The sequence below is a fragment of the Oncorhynchus mykiss genome, chromosome 23, assembly GCF_013265735.2.
Source record: "Oncorhynchus mykiss isolate Arlee chromosome 23, USDA_OmykA_1.1, whole genome shotgun sequence".
Classification (NCBI taxonomy): domain Eukaryota; kingdom Metazoa; phylum Chordata; class Actinopteri; order Salmoniformes; family Salmonidae; genus Oncorhynchus; species Oncorhynchus mykiss.
Window position 1 is genome coordinate 51,717,932 of NC_048587.1, and position 26,720 is coordinate 51,744,651.

The 26,720-nt window shown below is 43.3% G+C and overlaps 1 protein-coding gene across 2 annotated transcripts in view; it reads left to right on the top strand.

The window, feature by feature from the left end:
* The first annotated feature begins 7,898 nt into the window (after positions 1-7,898).
* LOC110502954 (cdc42 effector protein 4) overlaps positions 7,899-26,720 on the top strand; it is a 35,124-nt gene continuing 16,302 nt past the window's right edge. The window contains exon 1 of one of the 2 annotated variants that reach the window (XM_036960766.1): positions 7,899-8,025. The gene's annotated coding sequence lies outside the window, so the exon portion shown is untranslated. Of the gene's footprint in view, positions 8,026-8,151; positions 8,663-26,720 lie in introns of those variants that run through there. The other variant, XM_021581301.2, reaches the window with a different exon arrangement.

Below are 26,720 nucleotides of genomic sequence, written 5' to 3' on the forward strand. Positions count from 1 at the left end.
GAGGTCCGTCAAAAGCGCAGAGAGCATCATGTAGATCAAGGAACACACCAGGCAGGTCTGAGATACTGTTGTGAAGAAGTTTAAAGATGGATTTGGATACAAAAAGATTTCCCAAGCTTTAAACATCCCAAGGAGCACTGTGCAAGCGATAATATTGAAATGGAAGGAGTATCAGACCACTGCAAATCTACCAAGACCTGGCCGTCCCTCTAAACTTTCAGCTCATACAAGGAGAATACTGATCAGAGATGCAGCCAAGAGGCCCATGATCACTCTGGATGAACTGCAGAGATCTACAGCTGAGGTGGGAGACTCTGTCAAAAGGACAACAATCAGTCGAATATTGCACAAATCTGGCCTTTATGGAAGAGTGGCAAGAAGAAAGCCATTTCTTAAAGATATCCATAAAAAGTGTTGTTTAAAGTTTGCCACAAGCCATCTGGGAGACACACCAAACATGTGGAAGAAGGTGCTCTGGTCAGATGAAACCAAAATTGAACTTTTTGGCAACAATGCAAAACATTATGTTTGGCGTAAAAGCAACACAGCTCACACACCATCCCCACTGTCAAACATGGTGGTGGCAGCATCATGGTTTGGGCCTGCTTTTCTTCAGCAGGGACAGGGAAGATGGTTAAAATTGATGGGAAGATGGATGGAGCCAAATACAGGACCATTCTGGAAGAAAACCTGATGCAGTCTGCAAAAGACCTGAGACTGGGACAGAGATTTGTCTTCCAACAAGACAATGATCCAAAACATAAAGCAAAATCTACAATGGAATGGTTCAAAAATAAACATATCCAGGTGTTAGAATGGCCAAGTCAAAGTCCAGACCTGAATCCAATCGAGAATCTGTGGAAAGAACTGAAAACTGCTGTTCACAAATGCTCTCCATCCAACCTCCCTGAGCTCGAGCTGTTTTGCAAGGAGGAATGGGAAAAAATGTCAGTCTCTCGATGTGCAAAACTGATAGAGACATACCCCAAGCGACTTACAGCTGTAATCGCAGCAAAAGGTGGCGCTACAAAGTATTAACTTAAGGGGGCTGAATCATTTTGCACGCCCAATTTTTCAGTTTTTGATTTGTTAAAAAAGTTTGAAATATCCAATAAATGTCGTTCCACTTCATGATTGTGTCCCACTTGTTGTTGATTCTTCACAAAAAAATACAGTTTTATATCTTTATGTTTGAAGCCTGAAATGTGGCAAAAGGTCGCAAAGTTCAAGGGGGCCGAATACTTTCGCAAGGCACTGTATTTACCAAAAGAGTTTTCATCCATATTTTTCATCTGTCAATTTACCACCATAAGCCTATGCTGGCACTAAGGCCTCACTCAATGAGCTGTATAAGGCCTTAAGCAAACAAGAGTATGCTCACTCAGAAACTGCGATTCTAGTGGCCATTTTACCTAGTAATTATTTTTACCTCATTCTACCAGCATGTCACATGTGCAACCAGAAGAAAAAAAATGCTAGACCACCTTTACTCCACACACAGCTTTTCAAAGCTCTTGATTCCTGCTTACAAGAAAAAAAGTCAAGCAGGAAGTACCAGTGACTTGTGTAACAGCATAACTTTAGACCGTCCCCTCGCCCATACCTGGGCGCGAACCAGGGACCCTCTGCACACATCAACAACAGTCACCCACGAAGCATCGTTACCCATCGCTCCACAAAAGCCGCGGCCCTTGCAGAGCAAGCGGAACCACTACATCAAGGTCTCAGAGCAAGTGACGTCACCGATTTGCGAGTGCAGAATGGAATATGTTCCAGGATTTATCCGATGGCATTGAGGAGTTTACCACATCAGTCACTGGCTTCATCAATAAGTGCATCGATGATGTTGACACCACAGTGACCGTTCGTACATATCCCAACCAGAAGCTATGGATTACAGGCAACATCTGCACCGGGCTAAAAACTAGAGTTGCCACTTTCCAAGAGCAGGATACTAATCTGTACGCTTATAAGAAATCCCGCTTTCCGATGAACCATCAAACAGGCAAAGATTCAATACAGGACTAAGATTGAATCCTACTAAACTGGCTCTGACGTTTGTCGGATGTGGCTGGGCTTGCAAACTATTACAGATTACAAAGGAAACTCAGCCGCATGCTGCCCAGTGACGCGAGCCTACCAGACGATCTAAATGCCTTCAATGCTTGCTTTGAGGCAAGCAACACTGAACCATGCAAGGGAGCCCCAGCTGTTCCGGATGACTATGTGATCACGCTCTCCATAGCCGATGTGAGTAAGACCTTAAAACACGTCAACATTCACAAGGCCCCAGGGCCAGACGGATTACCAGGATGCGTACTCAGAGCTTGCGCTGACCAACTGGCAAGTGTCTTCACTGATGTGTTCAGCCTCTCACTGACTGAGTCTGTAATGCCTAAATGTTTCAAGCTGACCACCATTGTCCCTGTTCCCAAGAATGCCAAGTTAACCTGCCTAAATGACTACCGCCCCAAAGCACAGACATCTGGAGTGCTTTGAAAGGCTGGTCATGGCTCACATCAATACCATCATCCCGGAATCCCTAGACCCACTTCAATTCACATAATGCCCAAACAGTTCCACAGATTATGCAATCTCCATTGCACTCCACACTGCCCTTTCCCTCCTGGACAAAAGGAACACCTACATGAGAATGCTGTTCATTGACTAAAGCTCAGTGTTCAACACCATTGTTCCCTCAAAGCTCATCACTAAGTCCCTTCCTGTACTGCCTGTTCACCCATGACTGCGCGTTCATACACAACTTTAACACCATCATTAAGTTTGTCGTTGACACAACGGTGGTAGGCCTGATCACTGACAACGATGAGACAGCCTACAGGGAGGAGATCAGAGACCTGGCAGTGTGGTGCCAGGAAAACAACCTCTCCCTCAACGTGAGCAAGACAAAAGTGCTGATCGAGGACTACAGAAAAAGGGGTGGCAAGCTTCTACCCCCAAGCCATAAGACTGCTGAACAGGTAATCAAAAGCCTACCCCGACTATTTGCATTGACCCCCTTTTTTTAAAGATGCTGCTACTCACTGTTTATTATCTATGTATAGTCACTTTACCCCTACCTACATGTACACATTACCTCAATTACCTCAACTAACCTGTACCCCCGCACATTGACTCGGTACCGGTACCCCATTTATATAGCTTCGTTATTGTTATTTTATTGTGTTAATTTGTTACATTTAAAAAAAAAAAATGTGCCAATGTTTTCTTTAAAAATAAATCAGCATAGGGCTTGGTTAAGGGCTTGTAAGTAAGCATTTCATGGTAAGGTTGTATTCGGTGCATGTGATGAATAACAATTGATTTGATTTGACACACACACAGCCCATTTCTGATGACAAAACATAACAGAGGGCACACAAGAAAGTAATCATATATCCCAGGGTAGTGGTACCAACATCAAAGCATTGTGTCCAGGCACCGTCTATAGCTGCTGGAAGATGTTTGGGGGTTGGGTGTGGAGATTATTTTATTTTTTACCTTACCTGAAAACAAACCTTTATATTAAGAGGACAGACGTTTTGCTGTGTCTGACATGAAGTAATATATATATATATATATATATATATATATATATATATATATATATATATACAGTGCCTTGCGAAAGTATTCGGCCCCCTTGAATTTTGCGAACTTTTGCCACATTTCAGGCTTCAAACATAAAGATATAAAACTGTAATTTTTTGTGAAGAATCAACAACAAGTGGGACACAATCATGAAGTGGAACGACATTTATTGGATATTTCAAACTTTTTTAACATTCAAAAACTGAAAAATTGGGCGTGCAAAATTATTCAGCCTCTTTACTTTCAGTGCAGCAAACTCTCTCCAGAAGTTCAGTGAGGAGCTCTGAATGATCCAATGTTGACCTAAATGACTAATGATGATAAATACAATCCACCTGTGTGTAATCAAGTCTCCGTATAAATGCACCTGCACTGTGATAGTCTCAGAGGTCCATTAAAAGTGCAGAGAGCATCATGAAGAACAAGAAACACACCAGGCAGGTCCGAGATATTGTTGTGAAGAAGTTTAAAGCCGGATTTGGATACAAAAAGATTTCCCAAGCTTTAAACATCCCAAGGAGCACTGTGCAAGCGATAATATTGAAATGGAAGGAGTATCAGACCACTGCAAATCTACCAAGACCTGGCCGTCCCTCTAAACTTTCAGCTCATACAAGGAGAAGACTGATCAGAGATGCAGCCAAGAGGCCCATGATCAGATCTGCAGCTGAGGTGGGAGACTCTGTCCATAGGACAACAATCAGTCGTATATTACACAAATCTGGCCTTTATGGAAGAGTGGCAAGAAGAAAGCCATTTCTTAAAGATATCCATAAAAAGTGTTGTTTAAAGTTTGCCACAAGCCACCTGGGAGACACACCAAACATGTGGAAGAAGGTGCTCTGGTCAGATGAAACCAAAATTGAACTTTTTGGCAACAATGAAAAACGTTATGTTTGGCATAAAGCAACACAGCTGAACACACCATCCCCACTGTCAAACATGGTGGTGGCAGCATCATGGTTTGGGCCTGCTTTTCTTCAGCAGGGACAGGGAAGATGGTTAAAATTGATGGGAAGATGGATGGAGCCAAATACAGGACCATTCTGGAAGAAAACCTGATGCAGTCTGCAAAAGACCTGAGACTGGGACGGAGATTTGTCTTCCAACAAGACAATGATCCAAAACATAAAGCAAAATCTACAATGGAATGGTTCAAAAATAAACATATCCAGGTGTTAGAATGGCCAAGTCAAAGTCCAGACCTGAATCCAATCGAGAATCTGTGGAAAGAACTGAAAACTGCTGTTCACAAATGCTCTCCATCCAACCTCACTGAGCTCGAGCTGTTTTGCAAGGAGGAATGGGAAAAAATGTCAGTCTCTCGATGTGCAAAACTGATAGAGACATACCCCAAGCGACTTACAGCTGTAATCGCAGCAAAAGGTGGCGCTACAAAGTATTAACTTAAGGGGGCTGAATCATTTTGCACGCCCAATTTTTCAGTTTTTGATTTGTTAAAAAAGTTTGAAATATCAAATAAATGTCGTTCCACTTCATGATTGTGTCCCACTTGTTGTTGATTCTTCACAAAAAAATACAGTTTTATATCTTTATGTTTGAAGCCTGAAATGTGGCAAAAGGTTGCAAAGTTCAAGGGGGCCGAATACTTTCGCAAGGCACTGTATATATATATATATATATATATATATATATATATATATACATATAAGTAATATATGTATTTCATTGGAAAAGTGATTAAACCAACAGTGCCACATTTTGTTTTTACTTCAGTGTTTTTCTCTTATAGTCTTTATGATTCACTTACGATTGATCAAAAAAAATTATGCTGATCGATTTGACAGAAGGTTATGGAACAATGCAACATAAATAACTTTGATGATATCAAGCCTCTAGAGATGATCAATTTTCTCTCAGAATAGATTTTTGTTATCATGTTGTCGTACTGTGCTAGGGGAAACGGCATTTCAATCAGCTACTAGACAGAGTGGTGGATTTGACTGTGGGTCCTTCAGAATGACCCAAATGGCACACATACAGAACTTATTGTATCTACCAGGACTTATTTTAATATATTGTGTGTTTTAGTGCGAAGGATGTATTCTGTTTTATTAAATATATTCTTCATTAGACTATGCTGAGAAAAACTAAATCACTTGAAGGTGTCATGATGCTTTACTGGCACTGGGCACTGGGCAGAATATCAAATCAAATCAAATCAATTTGTATTTGTCACATGCGCCAAATACAACAGGTGTAGACCTTAAAGTGAAATGCTTACTTACAAGCCCTTAACCAACAATGCAGTTTTAAGAAAAATAGCTAAAAAATAAATAAATAAAAGTAACAAACAATTAAAGAGCAGCAGTAAAATAACAATAGCGAGGCTATATCCTAGACTTGGCGCTCCAGTACCGCTTGCCGTGTGGTAGCAGAGAGAACAGTCTATGACTAGGGTGACTGGAGGCTTTGACAATTTTCGGGCTTTCCTCTGACACCTCCTGGGATAGGGGTCCTGCATGGCAAGAGGCTTAGCCTCGGTGATGTACTGGGCCGTACTCACTAACCTCTGTAGTGCCTTGCGGTTGGAGGCCGAGCAATTGCCATACCAGGCAGTGATGCAACCTGTCAGGACGCTCTCGATGGTGCAGCTGTAGAACCTTTTGAGGATCTGAGGACCCATGCCAAATATTTTCAGTCTCCTAAGGGGGAATAGGTTTTGTCGTGCCCTCTTCACGCCTGTCTTGATGTCCTTGGACGATGTCAGTTTATTGGTGATGTGGACGCCAAGGAACTTGAAGCTCTCAACCTGCTCCACTACAGCCCCGTTGATGAGAATGGGGGCGTACTCGGTCAACCTTTTCCACAATCATCTCCGTTGTCTTGATCACGTTGACCACGTTGAGGGAGAGGTTGTTGTCCTTGCACCACGTGGTCAGTTGATCTGATGTGATGATGATCAAAATACATTATTTTCTAAATTAAAAAAGAAAATCATTTTTCTGGTCGCCTGCTTTCTGTAATATGGCAATGATTATGCCTTCAACTGAAATGTGTCTTCCGCATTTAACCCAACCCCTCTGAATCAGAGAGGTACCAGGCGACTGCCTTATTGACATCCATATCTCTGGCGCCTGGGGAAATGCCTTGCTCAGGTGTAGAATGACAGCTTTTTACCTTGTCAACTCGATTCAGCAACCTTTGGGTTACTGGGCCAAAGCTCTAACCACTAGGCCACCTGCCGACCCGTATGGTGATGGTGGTGAATATGATGAGTATGAAGACGATGATGATGATGGTGATAATAATGGTGATGGTGATGTTTGTGAATATGAAGATGATTAACCTTTTGTTGCTACAGGGACCCATCCTCCCCAATTAAGGTTCCACCTGTAACAGATGTGAAACGGCTAGCTTAGTTAGCGTGGGCGCTAAATAGCGTTTCAATCAGTGACGTCACTTGCTCTGAGACCTTGAAGTAGTAGTTCCCCTTGCTCTGCAAGGGCCGCGGCTTTTGTGGAGCGATGGGTAACGATGCTTCGAGGGTGACTGTTGATGTGTGCAGAAGGTCCCTAGTTCGCGCCCGGGTATGGGCGAGGGGACGGTCTAAATTTGTACTGTTGCATTGATGCTGTTGACCCGGATTACTGGTTGCTGCGGGAAAAAAAAAAAAAAAAAAAAAAAAAAGGAGGAAGGTCAAAGGGGGGTGAGTGTAACAGATGTGAAACGGCTAGCTTAGTTAGCATGGGCGCTAAATAGCGTTTCAATCAGTGACGTCACTTGCTCTGAGACCTTGAAGTAGTAGTTCCCCTTGCTCTGCAAGGGCCGTGGCTTTTGTGGAGCGATGGGTAACGATGCTTTGAGGGTGACTGTTGATGTGTGCAGAAGGTCCCTAGTTCGCGCCCGGGTATGGGTGAGGGGACGGTCTAAATTTGTACTGTTACACACCAACCTACTGTGATTTCTGCTAATAGTAGCCGTTTAGCTGGTTAATTAAACAAAGGTTCGCCATGTGTTGACAAAAATGTACTTCCAAGTCAAGAAAGCTTAGCAGCAGCCGATGGCACTGGTATTAGGTATTAGTTATTCTCCTCTTTTGTACTGTAGGGATGGAATAATAATGATGTTGTTGCTAGCAGTATTCATAAGAACCTTGAAATAAAATACTTATTTTTCCTCTTATGTAAATTGTTTTCATAGATATTTTCACGGACCTGCTGCAGTATTTCACCTCAGGTTGAATACCCATGGTAACTTGATACACATTTATTCCTTTGTGACAGTCAGGAAATTGTGTACTGGCCCTTTAAACCGCGACATGGGATGGGAGGGTGGTGAGCGCAGAGGAAGTAGTGGAAAGGGCTGTGCCACAGATTATCCATTATATTGGCAAGATTCTCTAGTGTCCGCTCTAATAATGGAAAGAAATGTCTTCAAAAATGCAAGGCGGTCTGGCGGAGGCAAGATCAGGTGGGACTATTTTAGCCAATGAGAGGGCAGTTACGCGTGTGAACAACGGGCACTACAATAAAATGTTATTTTTTTCTCAAAGTTTCCGGGATGTTACGTGTCCTATTTATATCAGTACACTCGTAACAACCTAACCATTGCGAAACGTATATTCTAATAAATAAGCCACACTGAGCAAATAAACTATTGTATTTGCGTTGACCAAATTCGAAACACACGTTAACCTCCATACTAAAACTCTAGGATTGGTGAGCGGGAAAAAACGCCACCTCCCGGAGAAAAAATATTTTGGGAGAAGTTAACCTTATCCCTCTCGCTTCGCCTCTTTCTCTCTTGACTGTTCGGTGTTTTGTGCGCCACAGCACTGCAAACTTGACGGACGTAGGCTTCATTGGGACTGTGGACCGATATCATAGCCTACCTTATTGTTGGAGTCGTGGGAAATTCATAACACTTTGGAGATGAAGTAGTCAGATTAAAAAACGATTTTAGCAATATCGTATTCTGTAAAAGGACTGTATCCTTTGTCCTTTAAAAGCGGTTGTGTATTTAGACTAATCCTGCTCTGTTCGGAACTCAATTTTGAAATTCAACTTTCTCTTATTCAATTTCCCAGTCTGGACTACCAGCAATCAAGGTAACATTTTGGACATATTTGTAATTGTGTGATTTGAACTGCTGAGTATTGGCTTGATTACATTTGTCTTGATTACATTTATAAATATATATGAGAATTGTTATTGACGATCATAACGCTTAAACATATTTCATACAACGTTCAAATACCTTTTGAATTGGGGAACAACATTAGTAAAAGGAAAAATAAGAATTTACATCTCATTTGAATATAAAATATGTTTGTGGAACAATCTCAGCGCCTTGCACTCGTCGTGTAGGGGCAGTTAGTTTGCTGGTTCCTCAATATAGGAGAGCGCAGTCTATTGTGCGTTAACTCAACCATACAGCCTAGTCTTCCCATGTTTGTTTATCGTGTCTGTAACTCAGCCCACCGCCGATGAAGACATATTCATTGTGTTTAAAACGGTGTTATCAACTGGGTTAGTTTTGATAAGACTCCCATCATTACAACAATTGAACATCACCTTAGGTGATCTGCCTGTCTGAAAGTTGTTGCCTGCCACTTTAAATCAATGACCTACAGGGTTAATGTATTGCTCTGGCTCATCTTTGTTACTTCTATTGTAGCGTGTACTGGCTGCATTCATTGAAGCTGAAAATATGTGACTAGTAAAAAGTTATTGTTGTGAGTTCTGCCATCCCGAGCGAGAGAGAAGACATTTGAGGGACTTTCCTCCTCTTTTCGATTCCTAATTTTTTTAATGGACTTTAATTGAGCATGAAATAGGCTTAAATGCAATAATTATTTGCGATTATGAAGTGGTTTACTGGGGGGGCATACATGCTCCAAATAACTAGTTCCCTAAAGCAGTAGATAGAATGTCCCGTAGGATTTAGAAATGGCAGATGGGGTGTAATGCGTCAGTGCTCCAATAGGAAGACAGGTTATTTTAACATTACTCTACATGGGAAAACCTTGAGCATCATCATCCACCCCATGGCATTTTAGCATGATTAGAAGTTTACCAAAGCCAACAAACTAGCCTGGAGTCATTCTGTCTGACAGTACTGAGTTGATGCTTGTGTTTACTATTAAAAACTTTCCCAGATTATCTCCCCCCCCTCTCTCTCTTCCTCCCTCTCTCCTTCTCTCTCTCTTCCCCCCCCTCTCCCTTTCTCTTCCCCCCCTCTCCCATTCTCTTCCCCCCTCTTTTGCTTCCCCAACTCTCTCTTTCTCTCCCCCATCTTTCTCCCCCCCTCTCTCGCTCTCTCTCTATCCCCCCTCTCTTTCTCTCTTCCCTCCCATCTCTCTCTTCCCCCCTCTCTCTCTGTCTCTCTATCCCTCTCTCTCTCTCTATCCCACCCCCTTCCCTCATATCTCTCTCACTCTCTCTCACCCCCTTCCTCCCCTTTCCTTGCCAAATTGTCTATTTTCCAGTTCATTACCTCTGTGCCCTGAGCCTGTTATCATATTTGGCACGCCACTCGTTCCTCAGTAGATGGGTGTCACTTTATCGCATCACCCGAGTGATTTTGATTGGACCTGATGGATAATTACAGGACATGGTATTGTGTTGCATCTAGGCAATTGAGTCATCATGTGTAGGCCAAGTACTGTAAACAGCATCAACCACTAGTAAAGCCTCTAACTTCTGCTAGGGTTTCCATTTATTTCGTCAATACTTTTCTCAAAGTTCAGTGATTATACCCCCCTTCTTGTAGCAACTGTTATTATAAACAAAATTATTGAGACATGGTGACATGAGCTTGGCTTTGTGTTGGGTTGCACTGCAGAGCAGACAGCCTCTGACCTTTGCCCTCAGATGTTGGGACTCTGACTGTACTCTAATTGAAGCTGTGTGATTGGTGGTGACTGCTGCTTGGGTGTTGTGAAGGCAGAGCCTCCTGCTGGCTACCTGCCCAGTTCTGCTCTGCACTACTCTGAGGTCATGATCTCCCTACAGTCTGCAGCATTTGAGGGAGGGTGTATTCAGACACATTGACGAGAGGCTGCTTCTTGTAAAAACAGCTGACTTCAGGCGTATTTCACAGTCAGATCGTGTCGAATTTCTAGAGGTGCCGAAAAAATTCCCCAGCGATTCAACAGTTAAAGTGGCAAGTCCTCAGGATGATTTCTAGGGCTGTACACCCATAGCCCATAATCATTAGCTGCCTCATATGCCAAATTTGACTGAAGGTTTCCTACTTGTGTGGACCACGTAGTGTTCTTGTGTGGACCACGTAGTGTTCTTGTGTGGACCACGTAGTGTTCTTGTGTGGACCACGTAGTGTTCTTGTGTGGACCATGTAGTCTTCTTGTGTGGACCACGTAGTCTTCTTGTGTGGACCACGTAGTGTTCTTGTGTGGACCACGTAGTGTTCTTGTGTGGACCACGTAGTGTTCTTGTGTGGACCACGTAGTCTTCTTGTGTGGACCACGTAGTGTTCTTGTGTGGACCACGTAGTCTTCTTGTGTGGACCACGTAGTCTTCTTGTGTGGACCACGTAGTCTTCTTGTGTGGACCACGTAGTCTTCTTGTGTGGACCACGTAGTCTTCTTGTGTGGACCACGTAGTCTTCTTGTGTGGACCACGTAGTCTTCTTGTGTGGACCACGTAGTGTTCTTGTGTGGACCACGTAGTGTTCTTGTGTGGACCACGTAGTGTTCTTGTGTGGACCACGTAGTGTTCTTGTGTGGACTATGTGTAGATCTACCTGTTCCCCTCTAAACCAGGCAGGAAATGCAAATGTAAATTGTTTGAGTATGCTGCAGTCCACCTATCTACTTACCTACCTACCTACCTTCACCCAAGTGACTGCCTATAGGAGACTGGGTATGAATAGAGGAAGACTTGCCATTTTGGGCTTGAAGGGTCCACTTACTTTGTCCACAGACTTTGCTGCACATCAGAACCAATAGGTCTGACCTCTCTGCCTGAGGCTCACAATGCAATGTAGGCCCATAAGTCTCATAATCACCAATATGATTTTAATGGCCATTCAATCTTTTAACAATACATTTTAATTATGCTATTTTTCATTAAGTATTTTGGATAACGTAATGAATTAAGTATTATCTCAAGGGTGTTAGCTCAATCAGTCCTCACGTGATGCAAGCCTTTGACCCCCAGTTGAACATTCAACCCAGTGACCTTTATAGCCTCGCAGAACTCAAGACACATAGATCTAGAGATATTTTTATACACACGTTGGCTGGATTGGGTGTCAGTGGGTGATGAGGTCTAAACTCTCTTCGGTAATTCAATATGAATTATTCAAACTTTTGAAACTGTTGAAACCTTGTGTGACTTGAGTAGCCAGTTTCAGTTATCGGCCCCTCAAATATAAATCTGGACCTTGAAGTCAGTTCCACTGCTTTTTTTATATTCTTCCCTTCTAATCAATGACTGATTTAGACCTGGGACACAAGGTGCGTGCATCTTAATGATCAGGTAGAACAAAAACCCAGCCGTACTCAGGAGGACCTCCTTGGGGAAGTGTATCCCTTAGTGTGTGTGTGCATATTCTTGTGGTTGATAGCAGGTTACTCGTCTTGGTTATTTTCCCTCCTGTTGATCTTGGATAGTACTGGAGTCCCATAGAAGGGATATTGTGTCTTGCAAAATTACAGGAACTACCTTTCTCCTGAACTGGAAGCAGATGCATTTTAAGTTAGACATGTCTTGCTGAGGACATGAACTTATCTGAACCCTTTTCAACATGGAAGTAAGAATCAGTTGAACTTGAAAATTGACTTCTTTATACTTTCTTGAGGTTTGAACTTTTCCTATTGAACTTTGTTTTATAGGCATTAGCTGACTTCACCTGCTAGAATTTGAATGAGTGTTTCTGAAGTGGCCTGAACCCTGTTAGCTGATATTGTAGCTACCTAACTCTGAAAGGCGTCAGCATTTCAGCTCTTGTCGTCGCTAGGTTGTAATCCTCTGAGCGTCCTCTGAGCTACCTACAGGGTTCTCCTGTTGATCTGTAACCCTAGTGGAGTGGGTTACAACCCCATCAAATGGCTTGGGCCATGCCTTAAAGGACAGCGTTTAGCCAGGGATAAGTAGGCTGATACTCCGTAAAAGCTGGTTCTTGCTTTGTTGAGATGCATCTGATACTGTACTGTGCATTACAAAAGCACCCCTGTGTTGGTTACTTTCCATACAATTTGACAAATGCAGAGATAAATAACTGGTTTGGATGTCAATTTTTGTATTTTTTATTTAAATAGACAAGTCAGTTAAGAACAAAGTCTTATTTCCAATGACGGCCTACCCCAGCGATGCTGGGCCAATTGTGCACCACCCTATGGGACTACCAATCTCAGCCGGTTGTGATACAGCCTGGACTCGAACCAAGGTCTGTAGTGACGCCTCTAGCACTGAGATGCAGTGCCTTAGACAGCTCTGCCACTCGGGAGCCTTGTGAACATATGCATCTGTGGTTCAACAACACTCCAGGCTGATGTGTTCAGCTTCTGCTTGACAAGATGGATTTGTTCTACTGGTTGTACTGTAGCATAGGGTTGGGCCGATTTTATAGAATTCAGTTGAATATTGTGATATTTGACATTGATGATATATCGTGAAGTGTGAGACTGAACTCTATTTAAACTCTACGAATCCAAACTGTGCAGTTTTATCAAGTCTAATTTAATTAACTAAGCCTTTTTTTCTCTCCATACTACGATTATTTAATGAGAATGCAACTGATATATTAAATAAAAACAAAAATGGCACAGTCTAGGATGATCTAGTCAGTACCAGAGCAAAACGATTATATTGGATATCACAATATTTGGAGTAGCATATTGTAGAAGAGGTCTCCCCAAAAATCGCCCAACCCCACTGAAGCACTTTCAATCTTGTATCATTTTGCACAAATAGCTTATACAGTACAGTTTTTACCCAGAAGCCTGGGTTTAATTGACAAGCGTTTAGAGACTAGCGTTTAGACAATGGACGTGGAGAAGTACCTAATTAGCATGTCTGAACTCAAAAGAAATGACTAGAAATCATGTCATTTTCTCATTGTGAGTCACATTCCCAAGATACAATCTGAGGTCATCTTCAGTCACTTTTCTCTTCAACCAAATCGAACAATGTTTTAGGGGAGTGTTTTTGTTTACAATATGTAAATTAGGTTGCAGTGTTTACACTTCATAGATACTGGATTGTGAGTTGAATTGTCCCTCCTCCTGTCTGATTGTCCCTTGTCTGCTTTGATAAAGGTTTCAATGCAGACATGATTAACCATTAACCCTGATTGCATTAATTCCCTTCACCTCTGGCTCTGACACACCACCACTGCTTTGACTGGCCACGTAGTTGGGCAATACTGTAGACTACTCACTAGAGGAGTCCTATGTATTCAAAACACATTGTGCTGAGTGATGTGCAGTGTGCAGCTGGTCTGTCAGAAAGAAATGCTCTGGCCTGTTCACAGTTCAGTGGTTCTCTATTGTTCTCTCTCTCCGTTCTGTATCTCTCAAGCCTACGGCCACTGGGGAGAGATGACGGCATTCCTTCTTTGTCTTTTCAGTGGCCTCCTCTGTGTTAACCTTGGCCACTCCATTAGAGGGCCGAACCATCCTGTGCCTCCTAGACCCCTGGTCTGGTCTATAGAAGTAACATAATACCCTGAGAGTCATACCTCTAATAGTCCTTTGTCTGTCAGCAGTATCCTGGCCATGCAGTCCTTTTTACTCCGGGTGAGTAGAGGGTGTTCTGGACTGGCCTGCCATGTCTACTGGGTCAGTTCTCAGGAGATGGCCCAACGCGCTGTGAACCCTTTTAGGGTTTGGCTTCCGTCTCCCTTTACACTGAAAGCACTGCTTTGTTTCTTGTTGATCTGGGTCCATTGTGATATGTGGCGTTGTTGGTTCTTCAGTTCTGCTGGCTTTGTGCTAGTCTAAGTCTATAGGGACAATGTGTGCGTGTGAACTGTGAGAGAAAGTGTGTGTTACATTTTAGTCTGACTGATGAATCACTCATCTACAAATACAGTGCCTTCTGAAAGTATATTCACACCCCTTTTTCCACATTTTGTTGTGTTACAGTATTAATTATAATTATTTTGTGTCTCTAGCCTGAACACAATACCCCATAATGTCAAAGTGGAATTGTTAATTTGAAAAGTTTTACAAATGGAAAAATAAAAAGCTAAAATGTATTTAGTCAATCAGTATTAAATCCCTTTGTTATGGCAAGCCTAAATAAGTCTAGCAGTAAAAATGTGTTTAACAAGTCACATCATAAGTTGCATGGACTCACTCCGTGTGCTTTTTGAATTGGTATTGGTGTTTATTAGGATCCCCATTAGCCGCTGCAAAAGCATCAGCTACTCTTCCTGTGGCCCACATGAAACATGTCATAATACAAAGTACTGAACGTTATTAGTCAAGGACTGAAATACATCAATTTAAAATGTCTCACACAGCCTACATATCAGTACATACACACAATATCTAGGTCTAATACATAGTATAGTGCAAATTACAATACAATATATATATATAGTACAAGTCACCTTTGTGCAGTAAGGTGTTATTTTATCAGTTTTTTTTTAAAATCTGGTTGTATTGCTAGTTTAGTTACCTGGGTTGGCAGAGTTCCATGTAGTCATGGTTCTATTTTAATACTGTGCTTCCCAGCCTCTGACCTGGAGACTGTGAAGAGACCTCTGGTTGCATGTCTTGTGTTGTACCGATGAGTGTCTGAACTGTGTGCCATCTGCTTGAACAGACAGTTCAGTACTGTACATTCAACACACTCTCACAAAGACCAATAGTGATACAGTCAATCTCTCCTCAACTTTGAGCCATGAGAGACTGACATGCACGTTACTGACACTTTCCTTCCGTGTACATCTAAGTGTGATACGTGCTGCTTTGTTCGGGATCAACTGCAATTTACCTATATCCTTCTTTGCCGCACATGACCACACAGCTGGGCAGTGGTCCAGGGGTGACAAAACTAGGGCCTGTAGGACCTGTCTGGTCGACTGATGTGTCAAGAAGGCAGAGCAACAACCTATCATGGACAAACCTATTTCCATTTTAGCAATGATTGAGTCTGTTTTAACTTTGACAGCTTGCTATAGATCTAAACCAGGTTTACCATTGAGTGAGTGATTTGTCCCAGAGGAAGGAAACAGCTCAGGGATTTCATCATGAGGCCAATGGTTACAGAGTTTAATGGTTGTTATGGGAGGAAACTGAGAATGGATCAACAACATTGGAGTTACTCCACAATACTAACTTAAATGACATAGTGAAAAGAAGGAAGCCTTGACAGAATAAAAATATTCCAAAACATGCATCATGTTTGCAATAAGGCATTAAAGTAAAACTGCAAAAAAATGTGGCAAGGGAATTCACTTCATGTCCTGAATACAAAGCGATATGTTTGGGGCAAGTCCAACACAATGTTACGCTTGTCATCGGCAAGGAATAGGGAGTTTTTTAGGACAAAAAGTAACAGAATAGTGCTTAGCACAGGCAAAATCCTAGAGGAAAACCTGGTTCATTCTGCTTTGCCTTGTAACACTACAACATTTTGAAAAAGTAAAGGGGTGTGAATACTTTCTGAAGTCACTGTAACTACTTACAGTTGAAATCGGAAGTTTACATACACTTAGATTGGAGTCATTAAAGCTAGTTCTTAAACCACTCCACAAATTCTTTGGTCGGTTAGGACATCTTACTTTGTGCGTGACACAAGATAATATTTCCAACAATTGTTTAGACATATTATTTCACTTATAATTCACGGTATCACAATTCCAGTGGGTCAAAAGTTTACAAAAAAAAGATGATACATAGACTGTGCCTTTAAACAGCTTGGAAAAATCCAGAATATGATGTCATGGCTTTAGAAGCTTCTGATTGGCTAATTGACATAATTAGAGTCAATTGGAGGTGTACCCGTGGATGTATTTCAAGGCCTACCTTCAAACTCCATGCCTTTTTGCTTGACACCATGGAAAAATCAAAAGAAATCAGCCAAGACCTCAGAAAAAAAATTGTAGACCTCCACAAGTCTGGTTCATCCTTGGGTGCAATTTCCAAATGCCTGAAGGTACCAAGCTCATCTGTACAAACACCATGGGACCACGCAGCCGTCATACCGCTCAGGAAGGAGGTGTGTTCTGTCTCCTGGAGATGATCGTACTTGGTGCGAAAAGTGCAAATCAATCCCAGAACAACAGCAAAGGACCTTGTGAAGATGCTGGAGGAAACGGGTACAAAAGTATCTATATCCACAGTAAAACGAGTCCTATGTCAACCTAACCTGAAAGGCCGCTCAGCAAGGAAGAAGCCACTGCTTCAAAACCGCCATAAAAAAGCCAGACAACGGTTTGCAACTGCACATTATCATACTTTTTGGAGAAATATCCTCTGGTCTGATGAAACAAAAATAGAACTGTTTGGCCATAATGATCATTGTTATGTTTGGAGGAAAAAGGGGGAGACTTGCAAGCCGAAGAACACCATCCCAACCGTGAAACACGGGTGTGGCAGCATCATGTTGTAGGGGTACTTTGCTGAAGGAGGGACTGGTGCACTTCACAAAATAGATGGCATCATGAGGTTGGAAAATTATGTGGATATATTGAAGCAACATCTCAAGACATCAGTCAGGAAGTTAAAGCTTGGTCGCAAATGGGTCTTCCAAATGGACAATGACACCAAGCAAACTTCCAAAGTTGTGGCAAAATGGCTTAAGGACAACAAAGTCAAGGTATTTGAGTGGCCATCACAAAGTCCTGACCTCAATTCCATAGAAAATTAGTGGGCAGAACTGAAAAAGCGTGTGCGAGCAAGGAGGCATATAAACCTGACTCCGATATACCAGCTCTGTCAGGAGGAATGGGCCAAAATTCACCTTGTGGAAGGCTACCCAAAACATTTGACCCAAGTTAAACAATTTAAAAGCAATGCTACCAAATACTAATTGAATGTATGTTAACTTCTGACCCACTGGGAATGTGATGAAATAAATAAATGCTAAAATACACCAATATCTCTATTATTCTGACATTTCACATTCTTAAATGAAGTGGTGATCCTAACTGACCTAAAATAGTTAATTTTTACTATTAAATGTCAGGAAATACTTTAAATACACCTTAGCCAAATACATTTAAACTCAGTATGTAAACGTCCGACCTTATTATGTGATCAAGATTAGCGATTCTGGCTCTCACTTTGCTCAAACACACTCACACTCCGTGCTGTGTGTGTTCGCTACTGTCAGGGAGGGAACTGTGCCAAGCCTTTATTGCTCTCCTATAGCCTACGTCAGGGCCTATATACGTTTCCTAGTCTGCTGAGCGTCATGATCTACTTTTACACACTGATGTTCGGTGGCTAAGCAAGGGTAATCGTGCTCTCTAGAGCAGCAGCTTATGGTGGGCTTAGGGAGGAGATAGTTGCTCTGCTCCTCGACTGCCGCCACAAGCAAAAATGCTTGATTAGGAGTTCATATCAGATTATGTTTTTTAGTGACTTCTTCATTCAATTGAATAGACTTAATTTGGGACTACAGGGGAGGGATAAAACAGTTTTTGACACAATAGAAGAATGTACTTATTTTCTAAATAAATGTTATTTTCTCCTCCTGATTAGAGCCAAAACAAAATGCTCCATTTCCCTAGACTGTGCAACTATATTCAGTCATCAGTACAGATCACTCCCAAGATGTCTGAGTTTTTAGATGAACTGAAAGCTAGATTTGCAACGAGATTTGATGAGTTGAAGTCCCCTTGGGGAGGGTGCAGTTTGTTATAAGGGACAAATTCTCTACTGATGGGGGAAGGGGGAGACTTATCTCAGTTGACCAGCTTTTGCAGAGATGTCATGCATAAAAGGTTTCTATGTGTTTAAAAAAAAAGACAGAAAATAAAGAAATAGAAAACAGAAGAGAATGTAATGCTGGTCAACTGAGATATGCCATCCATAAAAGGTTTCCTATGTTTAAATAAAAACAAAAGATTCATGTAAAACAGACAGGGCAGTAGGAATTAATTAATGTGATGCAGGTCAACTGTGTTCTAAGTACAAATATGTTCCATTATTTAAACCATTTGATGCCCTGAATTAAGCTAATCTTAAAGCACTTAAAATTGAACTACATTTTAATAGAATAAAAGGGCTTCATAAGATTATAGTTGTGTTTTTGTGCAATGCTTTTTATAACGGTCTTTGGAAAAGTTATCCCATGTAGAAAATGTTTGGCCTCCCTGTAAATAAAATGTTTAAAGTCTGCCCCCCGTAAGAATATACTAGAATAGCCCTGGCATACATACTTGTGAACGCACATGAAGACATTCTCCCAAGGCTTTTCTGCATGGAAACTCGCTGTCTTAAGTAAAAAATAAACCGTTAATTATTTCTGGGAAATCAGACCTGCTCCTTAGTTGAATGCCAAACCCCCATAGGGAAAGATAGGAGGATAGTGACAGGGAAACAGAAAGAGACAGTGGTGAGAGAGGTATGCAGGTAGACAAGGGTTGCAATATCATGGCTGGCATAGATTTGGTATTAACTACCACAGTGCTCTCTGAACAGCTGCAGACTCAGTATTTGTCTCTATCAATTAGAGGTGACACTGTGTCTGAGTGTACAATGTATTTGTTCAGCAGGGTCTGGCTTGACCAAGGCCACTGGCTCATATGGATCCTATTCCCCCATCGTCCTCCAGCAAATGTGTTCTATTCCCCCGTCCTCCAGCAAATGTGTTCTATTCCCCCGTCCTCCTTTAGCAAATGTGTTCTATTCCCCCGTCCTCCCCTAGCAAATGTGTTCTATTCCCCCGTCCTCCTTTAGCAAATGTGTCCGATGCCCCCGTCCTCCTTTAGCAAATGTGTCCTATTCCCCCATCCTCCTTTAGCAAATGTGTTCTATTCCCCCGTCCTCCCCTAGCAAATGTGTTCTATTCCCCCGTCCTCCTTTAGCAAATGTGTCCGATGCCCCCGTCCTCCTTTGGCAAATGTGTCCTATTCCCCCGTCCTCCTTTAGCAAATGTGTTCTATTCCCCCGTCCTCCTTTAGCAAATGTGTTCTATTCCCCCGTCCTCCCCTAGCAAATGTGTTCTATTCCCCCGTCCTCCTTTAGCAAATGTGTCCGATGCCCCCGTCCTCCTTTAGCAAATGTGTTCTATTCCCCCGTCCTCCTTTAGCAAATGTGTTCTATTCCCCCGTCCTCCTTTAGCAAATGTGTTCTATTCCCCCGTCCTCCTTTAGCAAATGTGTCCGATGCCCCCGTCCTCCTTTAGCAAATGTGTCTTATGCCCCCGTCCTCCCCTAGCAAATGTGTCCTATTCCCCTGTCCTCCTTTAGCAAATGTGTCCTATTCCCCCGTCCTCCTTTAGCAAATGTGTCCTATTCCCCCGTCATCCCCTAGCAAATGTGTCTTATGCCCCCGTCCTCCCCTAGCAAATGTGTCCTATTCCCCCGTCCTCCTTTAGCAAATGTGTTCTATTCCCCCGTCCTCCCCTAGCAAATGTGTTCTATTCCCCCGTCCTCCCCTAGCAAATGTGTTCTATTCCCCCGTCCTCCTTTAGCAAAGTGTACAATGTATTTGTTCAGCAGGGTCTGGCTTGACCAAGGCCACTGGCTCATATGGATCCTATTCCCCCATCGTCCTCCAGCAAATGTGTTCTATTCCCCCGTCCTCCAACAAATGTGTTCTATTCCCCCGTCCTCCTTTAGCAAATGTGTTCTATTCCCCCGTCCTCCCCTAGCAAATGTGTTCTATTCCCCCGTCCTCCTTTAGCAAATGTGTCCGATGCCCCCGTCCTCCTTTAGCAAATGTGTCCTATTCCCCCATCCTCCTTTAGCAAATGTGTTCTATTCCCCCGTCCTCCCCTAGCAAATGTGTTCTATTCCCCCGTCCTCCTTTAGCAAATGTGTCCGATGCCCCCGTCCTCCTTTGGCAAATGTGTCCTATTCCCCCGTCCTCCTTTAGCAAATGTGTTCTATTCCCCCGTCCTCCTTTAGCAAATGTGTTCTATTCCCCCGTCCTCCCCTAGCAAATGTGTTCTATTCCCCCGTCCTCCTTTAGCAAATGTGTCCGATGCCCCCGTCCTCCTTTAGCAAATGTGTTCTATTCCCCCGTCCTCCTTTGTCAAATGTGTTCTATTCCCCCGTCCTCCTTTAGCAAATGTGTTCTATTCCCCCGTCCTCCTTTAGCAAATGTGTCCGATGCCCCCGTCCTCCTTTAGCAAATGTGTCTTATGCCCCCGTCCTCCCCTAGCAAATGTGTCCTATTCCCCTGTCCTCCTTTAGCAAATGTGTCCTATTCCCCCGTCCTCCTTTAGCAAATGTGTCCTATTCCCCCGTCATCCCCTAGCAAATGTGTCTTATGCCCCCGTCCTCCCCTAGCAAATGTGTCCTATTCCCCCGTCCTCCTTTAGCAAATGTGTCTTATGCCCCCGTCCTCCCCTGGCAAATGTGTCTTATGCCCCCGTCCTCCTTTAGCAAATGTGTCTTATGCCCCCGTCCTCCTTTAGCAAATGTGTCTTGTGCCCCCGTCCTCCTTTAGCAAATGTGTCTTATGCCCCCGTCCTCCCCTAGCAAATGTGTCTTATGCCCCCGTCCTCCTTTGGCAAATGTGTCCTATTCCCCCGTCCTCCTTTAGCAAATGTGTCTTATGCCCCCGTCCTCCTTTGGCAAATGTGTCCTATTCCCCCGTCCTCCTTTAGCAAATGTGTCTTATGCCCCCGTCCTCCCCTAGCAAATGTGTCTTATGCCCCCGTCCTCCTTTAGCAAATGTGTCTTATGCCCCCGTCCTCCCCTGGCAAATGTGTCTTATGCCCCCGTCCTCCCCTAGCAAATGTGTCCTATGCCCCGTCCTCCTTTGGCAAATGTGTCCTATTCCCCCGTCCTCCCCTAGCAAATGTGTCCTATGCCCCGTCCTCCTTTAGCAAATGTGTCCTATTCCCCCGTCCTCCTTTAGCAAATGTGTCCTATTCCCCCGTCCTCCTTTAGCAAATGTGTCCTATTCCCCCGTCCTCCTTTAGCAAATGTGTCCTATTCCCCCGTCCTCCTTTAGCAAATGTGTCCTATTCCCCTGTCCTCCTTTAGCAAATGTGTCCTATTCCCCCGTCCTCCTTTAGCAAATGTGTCCTATTCCCCTCTCCTCCTTTAGCAAATGTGTCCTATTCCCCCGTCCTCCTTTAGCAAATGTGTCCTATGCCCCCGTCCTCCTCTGCCAAATGCCCTGAACTGGGCGTTCCTGTAAAGTTGCTGGGAAAGAGTCTCTCTCTCTCACAAACACACACAAACACACACAAACTGACTCAGTCAGCCGTGAAAAGACACCAGTCAGTGAATGTAATCAACCTAACGATGCGTGTTACGGTGCTGTGATGTGTTTGTGCCAGCCTCTCACTCAGACAACATATTTACTGTGTTGTGTTTGTGCCAGCCTCTCACTCAGACAACATATTTACTGTGATGTGTTCGTACCACTCGGATCACCGCTCCCGAGTGGCGCAGCGGTCTAATGGCACTGCATCTCATTGCTAGAGGCGTCACTACAAACACCGGTTAGATTCCAGGCTGTATCACAACCGTCCATGATTGGGAGTCCCATAGAGCGGTGCACAATTGGCCCAGCATTGTCCGGGGTAGCGTTTGGCCGGGGTAGCGTTTGGCCGGGGTAGGCCGTCATTATAATTAAGAATTTGTTCTAAACTGACTTGCCTAGGTAAATAAGGGTTCAAACAAATAAGACCAGCATATTTACTGTGGTGTGTTTCAGCTTGTGAATCTGTATTATGGCCGTATTCTATATACCTTAATCTGTATTAAGGTACCGACCAGGACCAACGCTGCTTAGTTTCAGAAGCAAGGCAGCAGTGGGATGCAGGGTGGTATGCTGTTGGTGTTGTGAAAGCGAGTACCTCGCTGTTTATTATCTTGTCAATTAGAGAGAGAAAGCTGCTTGGTCAGAGCTCCGAGTTCCACTGTAACTGTGTGTGTTTGTTTGTCAGCAGTAACTGCTGCGTTGGCTGAACAGATTCTGCCCTGTGCTACGCTGGTATCTGCTAATCTTTCTGGTGATTTGACACATTCTCTCCAGCTGCCGCTCTGCTCACTCTGTGGGGTGCAGATCGGCAGAGTCATCATGGGTGAGCACTCTGGGGTGCAGATAGGCAGAGTCATCATGGGTGAGCACTCTGGGGTGCAGACAGGCAGAGTCATCATGGGTGAGCACTCTGGGGTGCAGACAGGCAGAGTCGTCATGGGTGAGTACTCTGGGGTGCAGACAGGCAGAGCCGTCATGGGTGAGCACTCTGGGGTGCAGACAGGCAGAGCCGTCATGATTGAGCACTCTGGGGTGTATATAGGCAGAGCCGTCATGGGTGAGCACTCTGGGGTGCAGATAGGCAGAGTTGTCATGGGTGAGCACTCTGGGGTGCAGATAGGCAGAGCCGTCATGGGTGAGCACTCTGGGGTGCAGACAGGCAGAGCCGTCATGATTGAGCACTCTGGGGTGCAGATAGGCAGAGCCGTCATGGGTGAGCACTCTGGGGTGCAGACAGGCAGAGCCGTCATGATTGAGCACTCTGGGGTGTAGATAGGCAGAGCCGTCATGGGTGAGCACTCTGGGGTGCAGATAGGCAGAGCTGTCATGGGTGAGCAATCTGGGGTGCAGATAGGCAGAGCCGTCATGGGTGAGCACTCTGGGGTGCAGATAGGCAGAACCGTCATGGTGAGCACTCTGGGGTGCAGATAGGCAGAGCCACCATGGGTGAGCACTCTGGGGTGCAGATAGGCAGAGCCATCATGGGTGAGCACTCTGGGGTGCAGATAGGCAGAGCCATCATGGGTGAGCCCTCTGGGGTGCAGACAGGCAGAGCCATCATGGGTGAGCACTCTGTTTGCGAATGGCTCACCCATCTGGAAGAATTATTATTTATTTTTTAAATAAATTAGCTCCAATCAGTGTTCCATTGTCCAGTAATATTGTAGGCACAAAGTACACCTAGGGTTGAGGGAAATGGCACATTGTCATGATGGTGTTTTTCCTACTACAGGAGTGAATGGAAACTGTAGACTAATTCTAGCAATGGTATGGGCATCTGTTCCAATGTAATGAGGTTTGGGGCACAGCCTCTCCTTTCATATAAAATGATCCTCAATAGAAGCTCTCTCAATCTATTGTGGAGCAGCTGTTAGCCTGTTGAGCCTGTCCTGTATTCTCTCGGCTGCTGCTGGGATAGAGGAGAGCCCATCAGTCCTCTCTGATGGGGGGAGGGGGGGGGGGGGGGGGGTTCACTGATTAATAACACACACACACAATCCCCCTCTGTGCCTCTCTGTAGGGGCTAATGACAGTTTGGAAATGCTCCATGCAGGGCTTGGAGGACAGCCTGTGTAAAAGACTGTGTTGGTTCACAGCGTTGGCATGCACTCCTTCTGGGCAGGGAGTGAAAGATGGCAAAGTAGTACCATCCCACCCTCACTCCTTCCACCGTCCCCCCTCCCTCCCTCCAGGAGAGTCTGTTTGCTGATAGTTAGATGCTTCAGTGTGGATCAGGATCTGACAACAACAGCATTTCACAATATACGGTGGGGTATCTCTCCATTTTTCTTTCTTTCTCCTTCCGTAGCGCTTTCTCACTCTCATTAGTCATATGAAGGCCGCCCTATCAGATAACATACCAACCCATTGGTTATAAAGAGAAACTGGAACAACGGGTTATGGTGACTATGATAATTATTTCTGTACATGTGACACTGAAGCAGTGGGTTAGCCTGTGTCCAGAATGACTGTTCTGTTTACATGGCCATTATCAGAATATAATTGAAATTATATTGACATCATTCTACAACGCTGCCCACGTACATCACCCTGAATTCACTATATATAGGATATGGTTGGACATTTCCTGGAAATTGGATGGTTTGTATTTAACTTGCAGGAAGGAATAGGTCTATGCATCAAAACAGATACTTAACCTGTAGTGTAAGCTGCATGGTTTTTGCCCAGGGCCTGGTGAAGAGAAGAGGACGAGGTCATGAGCTCACACTGTGCTCAGAGTAGAGGATGATGGGTAAATAGGTTAGACAGGGATGCAGTGTTGTGAGTTGAAGGGGGTGAGATTGAGTTAACAGTGAGACGTTTCTCGTGTGAACGATGGGGGAGGGATGGGGGATTTATCAGTTCAAAGTTAAACAAAACGGGGATAATCTCATTGGTTTTATTTGATTTATTTCACCTTTATTTAACCAGGTAGGCTAGTTGAGAACAAGTTCTCATTTGCAACTGCGACCTGGCCTAGATAAAGCAAGGCAGTGTGACACAGGCAACAACACCAGAATTACACATGGAGTAAACATTAAACAAGTCAATGACACAGTAGAAAAAATAAAGTATATATACAGTGTGTGCAAAAGGCATGAGGAGGTAGGCAATAAATAGGCCATAGGAGCGAATAAGTACAATTTGGCAGATTAACACGAGTGATAAATGAGCAGATGATGATGTGCAAGTAGAGACACTGGTGTACAAAAGAGCAGAAAAGTAAATAAAATAAAAACAGTATGGGGATGAGGTAGGTAGATTGGGTGGGCTATTTACAGATGGACTGCAACTGCTCAGATAGTTGACGTTTAACCTTTCTAGTGCAGGTGTTCGCTAGCAGAACCCCTCGACAACATTCCGCTGAAAAGGCAGCGCGTGAAATTCAAAAATATATTTAAGAAATATGTAACTTTCACACATTAACAAGTCCAATACAGCAAATGAAAGATAAACTTATTGTTAATCTACCCATCATGTCCAATTTCAAAAATGCTTTACAGCGAAAGCACAACATAACATCTAACATGTTAGATCACCGCCAAGTCCAAAAAAACAGCCATTTTTCCAGCCAAAGATATGAGTCGCAAAAAGCAGAAATATAGATAAAATTAATCACTAACCTTTGATGATCTTCATCAGATGACACTCATAGGACATCATGTTACACAATACATGTATGTTTTGTTCGATAATGTGCATATTTATATCCAAAAATCTCAGTTTACATTGGCGCGTTACGTGCAGTAATGTTTTGATTCCAAAAACATCCGGTGATTTTGCAGAAATATTCATAATAAACATTGGTAAATGATACAAGTGTTATTCACAGAATTAAAGATATGTTTCTCCTTAATGCAACTGCTGTGTCAGATTTCAAAAGAACTTTACGGAAAAAGCATAATCTGAGAACGGCGCTCAGAGCCCAATCCAGCCAGAGAAATATCCGCCATTTTGGAGTCAACAGAAGTTAGAAATAACACTATAAATATTCACTTACCTTTGATGATCTTCATCAGAAGGCACTCCCAGGAATCCCAGTTTGACAATAAATAATTTGTTCCATAAAGTCCATTTATGTCCAAATAGCCACTTGTTGTTAGCGTGTTCAGCCCAGGAATCCATCTTCATGAGGCGTGAGCACTTCGTCCAGACAAAAACTCAAAGTTCTGTTACAGGTTGTAGAAACAAGTCAAACGATGTATTGAATCAATCTTTAGGATGTTTTTAACATAAAACATCAATAATGTTCCAACCAGAGAATTCCTATGTCTGTAGAAAACCACTGGAACGAGAGCTAACTCTGTCGGAAGCGCGCGTCACGAGCCTGAGACACTCTGCCAGACAACTGACTCAAACAGGTCTCATGAGCCCCTCCTTTATAGTAGAATCCTCATTCAAGTTTCTAAAGACGGTTGACATCTAGTGGAAGCCGTAGGAAGTACAACTTGACTCCAAAGACACTGTGTATTCTGTAGGCCAAGCTTTGAAAAACTACAAACCTCAGATTTCCCACATTTTTTCTCAGGTTTTCACCCGCCATATGAGTTATGTTATACTCACAGACATCATTCAAACAGTTGTAGAAATTTCTGAGTGTTTTGTATCCAATACTAATAATAATATGCGTATACTAGCATCTGGGACAGAGTAGGAGGCAGTTCACTCTGGGCACGCTATTCATCCAAAAGGGAAAATGCTGCCCCCTATCCCAAAAAGGTTAAAGTTGGTGAGGGATATAAAAGTCTCCAACTTCAGCGATTTTTTTTTTTTTTATTTTTTTTTTTATTTTTTTTTTATT